This window comes from Triticum urartu, chromosome 2A (assembly GCF_056163025.1).
Source record: "Triticum urartu cultivar PI428250 chromosome 2A, HENAU_Tu73, whole genome shotgun sequence".
NCBI lineage: Eukaryota > Viridiplantae > Streptophyta > Magnoliopsida > Poales > Poaceae > Triticum > Triticum urartu.
Window position 1 is genome coordinate 755,346,856 of NC_141874.1, and position 13,292 is coordinate 755,360,147.

The 13,292-nt window shown below is 41.5% G+C and overlaps 1 pseudogene; it reads left to right on the forward strand.

Moving 5' to 3' along the window:
- Positions 1 to 3,956: 3,956 nt before the first annotated feature.
- LOC147987839 (uncharacterized) lies at positions 3,957 to 8,489 on the forward strand (annotated as a pseudogene).
- Positions 8,490 to 13,292: the final 4,803 nt, after the last annotated feature.

Consider the following 13,292-nt stretch of genomic DNA (forward strand, 5'->3'; position numbering starts at 1 on the left):
AGGACAGGCTCCACAGCTCTCAGTTTCACAGGAAAAAAAGGATCCACCTAATTCTCATTTTCTGGGCGGAGTCCCGAGGCCATGCAAAGGAAAGGCAGCCTGCATGCCTTTGCTGACTCAGTTTTAGGGCCCATGGCTTACGAAGTTACATTTTCAAGGATAAAAAAAAGTTTTGCAATATCTTTTGTGACTAGGGTCTCCACATTCCTTTGTTTCTCTTTCCTGCAATCCAAATGCCAAGTCCTATATCTTTCCCGTAATTCTGATTCCTATGTTTTAGCATTGCATTGTTGTAGCAATCCTGTGTTCTTTACCATTCATGTGGTTTCTTCAACTCCAAATCGAACGGGGCCTAAATCTAGTTTTTCTTTTCCTTCTGTAAATATTAATATATGCATTACATATGATGTACTTCGTAAAAAAAACCTGGGTCGCCGCCGGAGCTGGCCTTGGTAGGCGACATTGACAAACGTGGCGGCGGCCAGATTGGATGGGGATAGGGCTTGGTTAGCGAGAGAAGTTGGATCGGGAGGGATCCTATTTTTCTTGGAGGGCTTTTTTTTCACAAGGGGCTATCGACATGGGGGTGAGGGGGGAAGGAACCGACCGTGGGGGTGGGTCACCGAAGGAAGGGTAGGACACGGTCATTGGCAGGAATAGTAGAGATACCTTTGTTATGACTTACACATTAATTTTCTTAAAATCAGTTATTTGTTTCCTAATTAATTAGATTGAGCAATTTAAGGTAAGGCTATTAATTTAGATTTGATCTTTAGAGATTGATCGTGATTGATTCTTTCAAATAAAGATATTACTAAATAACTTGCGCCAACATGGAAAGTTTTGATCCGTATAGATTTTTTTGTTGTGTGGGGGGAGGGGACGAAAAAACACCAGTAAAAGAAACAGGGCAAAAGTGATGGGACGAGAAAAAACCTGGACGCAATCCTATGAACTGCTCCACTAGAAGTAGAGATATCCATTGGGGCCAATGGCCTGGCCCTGGCTTCTTCGAACCCTAGGTCTGGTTTTCTTTTGCGGGATAAACCCTAGGTCTCGTTGACTACTGACCTCAACAAGGTTTGATTCTCTCTAGATTTGTGCTAATGACTTGGGGTCTGTTTGGGTCGTATTTCGAGCTGCCGAGACAAAAAATATTGGCGAGCGTCAGTTTTTTTTGTCGTCAATTTTTTGGCTCGCCCAAGCTTTGGCATGACCACCGTGGGTTGCATCCAAAAGCACCTTCAGTGGCCGCTGCTATTGTTTTCTTCACCTTTGGTGCTTTGATGATACGACGACTCAATGAACAATAGCGGGGATTTGGTGATGGAGAAAATCCCCTTTTGATTTGGTTGTATTTGTTGGGGAACGCGGTAATTTCAAAAAGTTTCCTACAATCACACAAGATCTATCTAGGTGATGCATAGAAACGTGAGGGGAGAGTGTGTCCACGTACCCTAGTATACCGAAAGCGGAAGCGTTTAGTAACGCGGTTGATGTAGTCGAACTTCTTTGCGATCCAACCGATCAAGCACCGAACGTACGGCACCTCCGTGTTCAGCACACGTTCAGCTCGATGACGTCCCTCGTACTCTTGATCCAGTTAAGGCCGAGGGTGAGTTCCGTCAGCACGATGGTGTGGTGACGGTAATGATGATGCTACCGGCACAGGGCTTCGCCTAAGCTCTATGATGGTATGATCGAGGTGTGTAACTGTGGAGGGGGGCACCGCACATGGCTAAAAGATCAACTTGTGTGTTTTAGGGTGCCCCCTACCCCCTTATATAAAGGAGCAAGGGGAGGCCGGCCGGCCCTCCTAGGCGCGCCCCAACTAGGGGAATCCTACTAGGACTACTAGTCCTAGTAGGATTCCACCAAGGGGGAAAGAGGGGGAAGGAATGAGAGGGAGAGGGAGAAGGAAAGGGGAGCACCGCCCCCCCTCCTAGTCCAATTCGGACTCAAGGGGAAGGGGGCGTGCAGCCTGCCCTGGCCGCCCCTCTCTCTTTCCACTAAGGCCCATGTGGCCCATTAGTTTCCCCGGGGGGTTCTGATAACCCTCTGGCACTCCGGTTTTACCGAAACTTCTCCGGAACACTTCCGGTCTCCGAACATAGCCGTACAATATATAAATCATTATGTCTCGACCATTTCGAGACTCCTCGTCACATCCGGGATCTCATCCGGGACTCCGAACAAACTTCGGTCATCAAAACACATAACTCATAATACATATCGTCATCGAACATTAAGCGTGCGGACCCTACGGGTTCGAGAACTATGTAGACATGACCGAGACACATCTTCAATATCCAATAGTGGAACCTGGATGCTCATATTGGCTCCTACATATTCTACGAGTATCTTTATCGGTCAAACCGCATAACAACATATGTTGTTCCCTTTGTCATCGGTATGTTACTTGCCCGAGATTCGATCGTCGGTATCATCATACCTAGTTCAATCTCGTTACCGGCAAGTCTCTTTACTCGTTCCGTAATACTTCATCCCGTAACTAACTCATTAGTTACAATGCTTGCAAGGCTTATAGTGATGAGCATTACCGAGAGGGCCCAGAGATACCTCTTCGAAACACAGAGTGAAAAATCCTAATCTTGATCTATGCCAACCCAACAAACACCTTCGGAGACACCTGCAGAGCACCTTTATAATCACCCATTTACGTTGTGACATTTGGTAGCACACAAAGTGTTCCTCCGGTATTCGGGAGTTGCATAATCTCATAGTCTGAGGAACATGTATAAGTCATGAGGAAAGCAGTAGCAATGAAACTGTCACGATCATAATGCTAAGCTAACGAATGGGTCATGTCCATCACATCATTCTCCTAATGATGTGACCCCGTTCATAAAATGACAACTCATGTCTATGGTTAGGAAACATAACCATCTTTAATAAACAAGCTAGTCAAGTAGAGGCATACTAGGGACAATATGTTTTGTCTATGTATTCACACATGTACTAAGTTTCCGGTTAATACAATTCTAGCATGAATAATAAACATTTATCATGAAATAAGGAAATAAATAATAACTTTATTATTGCCTTAGGGCATATTTCCTTCAGTCTCCCACTTGCACTAGAGTCAATAATCTAGATTACATAGTAATGATTCTAACACCTATGGAGCTTTGGTGCTGATCATGTTTTGCTCGTGGAAGAGGCTTAGTCAACGGGTCTGCAACATTCAGATCCGTATGTATCTTGGAAATCTCTATGTCCCCTTCCGACACTTGATGACGGATGGAATTGAAGCGTCTCTTGATGTGCTTGGTTCTCTTGTGAAATCTGGATTCCTTTGCCAAGGCAATTGCACCAGTATTGTCATAAAAGATTTTCATTGGACCCGATGCACTGGGTATGACACCTAGATCGGATATGAACTCCTTCATTTGCTGCTTCCGAAGAAGCAATGTACTCTGCTTCACACGTAGATCCCGCCGCGATGCTCTTCTTGGAACTACACCAACTGACAGCTCCTCCATTCAACAAAAATATGTATCTGCTTTGCGATTTTGAGTCATGCGGATCAGTATCAAAGCTTGCATCGACGTAACTATTTACGACAAGCTCTTTTTCACCTCCATAAACGAGAAACATATCCTTAGTCCTTTTCAGGTATTTCAGGGTGTCCTTGACCGTTGTCTAGTGCTCCACTCCAGGATTACTTTGGTACCTCCCTGCTATGCTTATAGCAAGGCACACATCAGGTCTGGTACACAACATTGCATACATGATAGAACCTATGGCTGAAGCATAGGGAATGACTTTCATTTTCTCTCTATGTTCTGCAGTGGTCGGGCTTTGAGTCTGACTCAACATCACACCTTGTAACACAGGCAAGAACCCTTTCTTTGATATGCCCTAGAGGCAATAATAGTCATTTTATCCCTAGCTCTATTCTTTGAGTCACTTGGGATTTATATCTGCTGATCACTATGAAGAACTTGAAAGATCAAAGAACTAAAATTTATCCCTCAACTACGAGGGGAGGTAAGGAACTGCCATCTAGCTCTGCACTTGATTCTCCTTCCGTTATGAGTAAACTTGCGACACCTAAACCTGCTTCTACTATTAATTCTGATATGTCTCATGTTATTGATGACGCCACTTCTGCTATGCATGATAATTGTGATGAAACTACTTCTATGCTTGATACTACTGTGCCATTAGGTGAATTGCTTGATGAACAACTTGCTAGGGCTAGGGAGAATGAAATTATTTAAACTGATAATATTGATGATAGTGATGATGAAGGTTCTCCCCCTAGATATGAATTGCCTGTTGTTCCTGAGGGTATGGATGAAGAAACTGCTAGAGATTTTCTTGCTTCCAATGATAGATCAGATCTTAAGAAATTATTAGCTAAGCTGAAACAAAAGACTCTGAATGCTAGAATGAAACATGACCCTGCTTTTGCTACTTCACCTATCTTTGTTACCGATAAGGATTATGAATTCTCTGTTGATCCTGAGATAATTACTTTAGTTGAATCTGATCCTTTTTATGGCACTGAATCTGAAACTGCAGTGGCACATCTTACTAAGTTAAATGATATAGCCACCCTGTTTACTAATGATGAGAAATCTCGCTATTATTATATCCTTAAAATATTTCCTTTCTCATCAAAGGGTGATGCTAAGACATGGTTTAATTCTCTCGATCCTGGTTGTGTGCGTATTCCCCAGGATATGATTTATTAATTCTCTGCTAAATATTTCCCAGCTCATAAGAAACAAGCTGCCTTAAGGGAAATATATAATTTTGTGCAAATCGAAGAAGAGCGTCTCCCACAAGCTTGGGGGAGGCTTCTCCGATTACTTAATGATTTGCCTGATCATCCTCTTAAGAAAAATGAAATACTTGATATCTTCTATAATGGACTAACCGATGCTTCCAAGGACCACCTGGATAGCTGTGCTGGTTGTGTTTTCAGGGAAAGGACAGTCGACCAAGCTGAATTGCTATTAAATAATATGTTGGCCAATGAAAATAATTGGGCACCCCCTGAACCAATTCCTAAGCCAACTCCGAAGAAAAGAGGTGTTCTATTTCTCAGTCCTGAAGATATGCAAGAGGCAAAGAAATCTATGAAAGATAAAGGTATTAAAGCTGAAGATGTTAAAAATTTACCTCCCGTCGAAGAAATTCATGGCCTCAATATACCACCTAAAGAAATACAAGGTCTTGATAACCCGACACAGGTAGTGAAGGTAAACTCTCTTTATATATAAGATAAAGTTGAAATCCTGTCTACTAAGTTTGCTAGCCAATGCCTAGATGAATTTGATGATTTTATGGAGAAACAAGAAAATTTCAATGATTATGCTAGTAGACAATTGAGAAATAATTCTTATATGATTGGGCGCTTGATTGATTATATGTATAGAGTTAAGGGTGAACTTAAACTCACTAGTAAACATGTTTCTATGGTCACCACTCAAGCAGAACAAGTACTTAAGGCTCAGAATGAATTGCTTGATGAACTAAATAATAAACATGATTTTGCTGTTAGAGTGGCTACTAGAACTGGTAAAATGACTCAGGAACCTTTGTATTCTGAAGGCTACCCTAAGAGAATTGAACAAGATTCTCAGAGAAATAACTTAGATGCTCCTAGCCCTTCTAAAAAGAAGAAAAAGAAAAATGATAGGACTTTGCATGCTTCTAGTGAACCTATTGTAGAAACACCTGAGAATCCTAATGATGTTTCTATCTCTGACGTTGAAACACAATCTGGAGATGAACATGAACCTAATGATAATGCTAATAATGATGTTCATGTAGATGCTCAACCTAGCAATAACAACGATATAGAAATTGAACCTGCTGTTGATCTTGATAACCCACAATCAAGGAATGAACATTATGATAAGAGAGACTTTGTTGCTAGGAAGCATGGTAGGGAAAGAGAACCATGGGTTCAGAAACCCATGCCTTTTCCTCCTAAACCATCCAATAATAATGAGGACTTTGAGCGCTTTGCTGAAATGATTAGACCTATTTTCTTACGTATGCGCTTAACCGATATGCTTAGGACGAACCCTCATGCTAAATAAAATAAAAATACCTGAAGCCGAAATCTCCACCTTGCTTGCCAACTATACCTTTAAGGGTGGAATACCTAAGAAACTTGGTGATCCCAGAGTACCCACTATACCATGCTCCATCAAAAGAAATTATGTTAAAACTGCCTTATGTGATCTAGGAGTCGGTGTCAGTGTTATGCCTCTTTCCTTATACCGTAGACTTGAATTGAGTAAGTTGACACCTACTGAGATATCTTTGCAAATGGCTGATAAATCAACCGCTATACCTATCGGTATTTGTGAGGACGTGCATGTTGTTGTTGCGAATGTTACTATCTTAACAGACTTTGTCATTCTTGATATTCCTGAGGACAACAGTATGTCGATTATCCTTGGTAGACCCTTTTTAAATACTGCAGGTGCTGTTATTGATTGCAACAAAGGCATGCAATATCACCTTTCATGTTAATAGTAATGAGCATATGGTACACTTTCCAAGGAAACAACCTCAAGTTCACAGTATAAATTCTATTTGGAAAATTCCATCAATAATTATTGGAGGTTTTGAATTTCCTCTTCCTACTGCAAAGAAAAAGTATGATATTCTTATTATTGGGGATTTTCATATCCCCGTCGAGGTAAACAAGTGTCACTTCGAAATTTCTCCGGTTTCATGTGATTCGGAATGAGTTTGTTAACAAGACTTGATCAACCTTGTTAGCGGATTCCTTTTTATGAGCATGAGATGGATGAAGTTAGAAGGCACAACCTTCTGTACCCTCTCTTTACTTTCTGTTACTTAGAATAAATAAAGTAGAAATAGTATATTTTGCCTGTTTTCTGAATTATCCATGCAATAAAAATATCACGAAAATAAAAGTTCTCCAAATGCCCTGCCAATTTAATATGATTTTTTCTGAAATATTTAAGAATATCTGGCATTGAGAACACAACAGGGGAGCAAGCACATGGCGATGAGGGTCCAGGGCGCACCCCCCTGCCTCGTGGGCCCATGGCGGGTCCCTTCCACTTATTCCTGCACCCACACACTTCTTCTTCCTCCCCAAAAAATGACTATCCAGCTCAAGGACGAGTTCTAGCTCATTGTGCTGCCATTTTCGATCTCCTTGCTCAAAACTCCATTCACAAAACTGCTTTGGGGGACTGTTCTTTGGTATGTGACTCCTCCAATGATCCAATTAGTTTTTGTTCTAGTGCTTTATTCATTGCAAATTCTTGCTGCTTAAGTGACCCTGTTCTTGAGCTTGCATGTTAAATTTATGAGGTCCCAAGTAATTCTAATGCATGATAGAGGATCTAGGCACTTCTGGGAGTAGTTGTTATCAATTATATTGAGTTTGTTTGACTTTCATTTTGAGTCACTAAAAATTTAAGAAATTTTGCAGAGGAAGAAATATGTCCAGGAAAATGTATCAAGGTTGTTCTTCAAGAAAGAAAGGACCCAGACTCGCAATGCGTGAGCAAGATGATGAACCACTAAGGGTAGCTGACGTGCGGCCTTGTGAATGGCCGTCAGAGCAGTTTATGGTCGAAGTGGGCATCAAGGATCAATTTGATGCATATGTGCGTAATGCTGACCTTGAGGAATTCATGCAAGATAAGTGCCCTCAATACCGATATATAACTGATTCATTTGTGAGAAGGTTTAAGTTTACATCTTCGCACAATTCTCAAAGTGTCCTGTTTGATATTTATGATAAATCATATACCATGGACCTAGAAGATTTTACTACTGCTTGTAAACTCCCGCAGTGGGAAAGTGTTAATGAACCTCATAAATCTGAATATAAAGACTTTCTTGCTAGTATTACTGTGGGGGAATCTAGAGAAATAGCACAAGCTACCATAGGGAGCATTCATTTTCCTGCTATACATTATTTTGCTCTCTTCATTGGTAGATGCATTAATGGTAAAGATGAAGCATGTCACATGTGTGTTCTTGATCTTTGTGTTCTCAAGAGTGATGTATTAAGTGATAAACAATACAACTTAGGGGCAATTATTGCACGTAGGTTGCATCATAATGGTTTAGCTGGTGACTTGTTTGGAGGAATTTATGCGACCCGTGTGGCCAATTATCTTGATATACCTATACATGAAAATGACACGGAGTTGCTTCCCGCTTATTTAGATTATAATGCCACGGTTAGTCATCATTTTCTTAAGAGGAATGAACAATTCCTCCAGTATCAACAAATCTTTGATAGATGTCGCGTTGTCCATATTACTCTCCCTGCTCCTGCCCTTTTTGATTATCAGGCAAAAATAAGATATTTTATCACCAGGGAGGAGGCAAACGAGTACGAGAGGAGGACGGAGGCAGCTCGCCGCCATGCTGCAGCGCAGGAGGCAATGGCTGCTGCATCTCAGTACGACCCCAGTTACAACTTCGGATATCAGCCAGGATACCCATGGCCATAGACCAACTTAGGCCAAAAGCCTAAGCTTGGGGGAGTACGTATTCCTCACCGACTTTACATTCATGTTCACACACTCGTTCTAGTGTTGGTGCTCATACTCTTTCATTGTACTATCCATGCTAGTTTATTTTATTTTCCTGTTTTCTTCTTGTGTGTTTGATAAACCTTAAGTAAAAAAAAGGTTAGTAGTTTAACTTCCATGCCTGTAGTAGTAATAATAAATTAAAGAAAACTCAAAAAGATTTCTCGTTCTTCTTTTTGCTTGTTGGGAGCTTTCCCGTGTAAATAGTTTTATTTCTTTTCTTTCCTTTGGGGGTCGAGAGGAGAAGACCATTATGAAAATGTCTAAGTGGCTCTCATATGCATAATTGATTTACTTTAACCAAGAGACCATATTACTTTGTCTTCTCTCTTGAAATGAATGCTTGCAGATTCCAGCTTAGTCCAATGCACGTGCACTATTATTATTATCCACACCGTTCGGCTGTGCAAGTGAAAGGCAATGATGATGATATATGATGAAATGATTGGGATAAGAGGAGCTGGTATGAACTCGACCTCTCTTGTTTTTGTAAATATGATTAGCTAATCATTCCTGATTCAGCCTATTATGAATAAACATGTTTGCAATGACTATTAGAGATTATAGTTGCTTATGCCATGCTTAATTAGCTAGGAGCTTATAATGTTTTACCTTGCGTGCCAACATGCTATTAAAATGGTTGTGATGTGGTATGATAGGGTGGTATCCTCCTTTGAATGAATTAAGTGACTCGACTTGGCACATGTTCACGCATGTAGTTGAAACAAAATCAACATAGCCTTCACGATATTTATGTTCATGGTGGATTATATCCTACTCATGCTTGCACTCAGTGTCTATTAATTTTAATGCATGTTCATGAATGTTGTTGCTCTCTCAGTTGGTCGCTTCCCAGTCTTCTTCTAGCCTTCACTTGTACTAAGCGGGAATACTGCCTGTGCATCCAAACTCCATAAACCCCAAAGTTATTCCATATGAGTCCACCGTACCTTCCTATATGCGGTATCTACCTGCCGTTCCAAGTAAATTTGTATGTGCCAAACTCCAAACCTTCAAATGAAATTCTGTTTTGTATGCTCGAACAACTCATGTATCAACTAGGGTTGTCTGTATCTTCCATGTTAGGCGGGTTATTCTCAAGAGGAGTGGACTCCGCTCCTCATTCACGAGAAAATGGCTGGTCACCGGGATGCCTAGTCCCATGCTCAAATCAAATCAAAATAATTAAACAAAACTCCCCAGGATTGTTGTTAGTTGGAGGAACCTGTTGTTTCGGGCAAGCCATGGATTGATGCTTGTTGGTGGAGGGGGGGTATAAACTTTACCATTCTGTTTGGGAACCGCCTATAATGTGTGTAGCATGGAAGATATCAAGATCTCATAGTTGTTATGTTGACAGTGAAAGTATACCACCCAAAATGTTATTATCTCTGTTTTAAAAATCGAGCTCTGGCACCTCTACAAATCCCTGCTTCCCTCTGCGAAGGGCCTATCTATTTATTTTTATGTTGAGTCATCACCCTCTTATTAAAAAGCACCCGCTGGAGAGCACCGCTGTCATTTGCATGCATTACTATTAGTTTATATTGGGTATGACTATGACTGGATCTGTTTTACCATGAATTACAATGTTTAGTCCGTCCTTGATCTTTAAAGGTGCTCTGCATTTATGTTTTGTGGTCTCAGAAAGGGCTAGCGAGATACCATCTTGTTATATCATATTATGATTGTTTTGAGAAAGTGTTTTCGTCCGAGTTTTATTATTATTGCTCACTAGTTGATTATGCCATTGATATGAGTAAACATGAGACTTAAGTGTTATTGTGAATGTGGTTAGTCATAATCTTTGCTGAAAACTTGAATGCTAGCTTTACATATTTACAACAACAAGAGCGAACAGAGTTTGTATAAGTTTTTTTTATCACTTTCAGTTTATCAACTGAATTGCTTGAGGACAAGAAAATGTTTAAGCTTGGGGGAGTTGATACGTCTTCGTCGTATCTACTTTTCCAAACACTTTTGCCCTTGTTTTGGACTCTAACTTGCATGATTTGAATGGAACTAACCTGGACTGACGCTGTTTTCAGCAGAACTGCCATGGTGTTATTTTTGCGCAAAAATAAAAGTTCTCGGAATGACCTGCAAATCCATGGGGCAACTTTTTAGAATTAATAAAAAATACTGGCGAAAGAATTAGCGTCAGGGGGCCCACACCTTGGTCACGAGGGTGGGGGCGCGCCCCCTCCCCTAGGGCGCGCCCCCTGCCTTGTGGGCCCCCTGGACGTCCACCGACCTCAACTCCAACTCCATATATTTGCTTTCGCGGAGAAAAAAATTAAGAGAATAAAGGTTCATCGCGTTTTACGACACGGAGCCACCGCCAAGCCCTAAAACCTCTTGGGAGGGCTGATTTGGAGTCTGTTCGGGGCTCCGGAGAGGGGAATCCGTCGCCGTCGTCATCATCAACCATCCTCCATCACCAATTTCATGATGCTCACCGCCGTGCATCAGTAATTCCATCGTAGGCTTGCTGGACGGTGATGGGTTGGATGAGATTTACCATGTAATCGAGTTAGTTTTGTTAGGGTTTGATCCCTAGTATCCACTATGTTCTGTGATTGATGTTGCTATGACTTTGCTATGCTTAAGGCTTGTCACTAGGGCCCAAGTGCCATGATTTCAGATCTGAACCTATTATGTTTTCATGAATATATGTGAGATCTTGATCCTATCTTGCAAGTCTATAGTCACCTATTATGTGTTATGATCCGTTAACCCCGAAGTGACAATAATCGGGATACTTACCGGTGATGACCATAGTTTGAGGAGTTCATGTATTCACTAAGTGTTAATGCTTTGGTCCGGTACTCTATTAAAAGGAGGCCTTAATATCCCTTAATTTCCATTAGGACCCCGCTGCCACGGGAGGGTAGGACAAAAGATGTCATGCAATTTCTTTTCCATAAGCACGTATGACTATATTCGGAATACATTCCTACATTAAATTGATGAACTAGAGCTAGTTCTGTGTCACCCTATGTTATAACTATTACATGAGGAATCACATCTGTCGTGGAATTGTCACGTCAGATGTCCTAGCGTAAGGACTTAGTCGTGGAGCCATCACAACTAGGAAGCTTAAAGGGGTTTAACGGGACATAGGACACGAGGTTTATACTGGTTCGGTCCCTTGCGGTGAAGGTAAAAGCCTACGATCCAGTTTTGGGTGGGATTGCTTATGAATCGATAACCAGGGAGCGAATCCGCTTGACCTAGTTCTCGATCTGATGTTACTTGCCATGAACCACTGTCGGGTCGTCCCTTTATATATACAGAGGTCAACACCCACCGGCTCATAGAGTCCTGGCCGGTTCATAAACAACATCCGGCTTGGTCTCTCTCTATTCCTTTCTTACAATACAAATTATGCATACACAGCGGTTTATCTCTACAGGCTTTAAATCGCCTCTGGGCCTTTAAGTGAGTCGTCATCTTAGTGTCTTTCGTGGGCTTCCTCGTAGTTGTGACCCGGCCCCTCCTGGGCGGGTCATGCCTAATAGTTATATCCCCAACATTAGGCCCCAGATTGATTTGAACGGGTTCATGTCAATCTTCAACACTTAAGAAAAATCTTGCGCTCCCTGCTTTGTGTGATAACTTTGACCCGCCATGACATCATCCTCCGGATTTCGGATAACCCGCCGTGACGTCATCTGTCATCAATTTATGCTTTATCCAATATATCTCAACGGATCCTTATCTTAAAGACCATCCCAAAAATCGAGGCGTCCTTGTAGTTGGATAACTTATGTCCTTAGCCTCCTCATTTTTCGCGCCCAGTCATCAGTTTTCCTTATAAATAGACCCGAATGGGTCCTTTCTCATTCTTCTTCTTTCTGCATCTTCTTCCTCGCGCACCCCTCTACTGCTCGAGCTCTGCCGCCGCCGCAGCGCCCCTCGTCTTCGTCGACTTTGGTCGCTGCATCGACCTGAGTTTGTCCAGAAAATGGTGGCAAACCTCCGCAACACTCATGCAGTTGTAAGCTTTTCTTCTTCCCTGCTACAGATCTGCATTAGGGTTTGTAGGTTTTTCTTGTGTTCTTCGCAATTCATCTTGGTTCTTCATAGCTCTATACTGCAGCTTCCTCTGATCCAAAAATAATGCAAAACTCATGTGATAACTGTTTCACACGCATTTTCGATATCAGCAGATCCGTTTATACTGCAAAGAGGCCTTCTAGAACTGATGAACTCATCTGTACTCTATTTTTAGGTCTAGAATATTTTCTTGTCTAAATAGCTGTTTGATCCAAAATAGCAACTGTACTTTGTGAAACTTGTTTGTGCTACACTTAGGCAAAAATCTGTATCTATTAGATTCCCCTAGCCGTGGCGGCTCTTATCACCGGCTTAAAGATAATGCTTTAGATGATAATCTTGACCGCCCATGGTGGCTTATATAATTGAACTGTCAATGATGCTTGTGGCGACTTTAAAGAACCTGACATAATTATCCTACCATTAGGCCCCTATATAAGCCGCCATCTTGAATATTGACATTTCCTCCTGCTTAAATTTGAACTAGAAATTTTATATTTAGGCTTCCATCGTCATGGCACCTAAGACAAGCACCTCATACAACTGGGTTCCATCCATCGTTACCGAGCTGAACAAGGATGCCATGTCTTAGCGTGCTCCTGATCCGACAGAAGAGAGACCTCAACCCAAAGAATGGGAAGTGATTGTTTTCTCAGATCATAT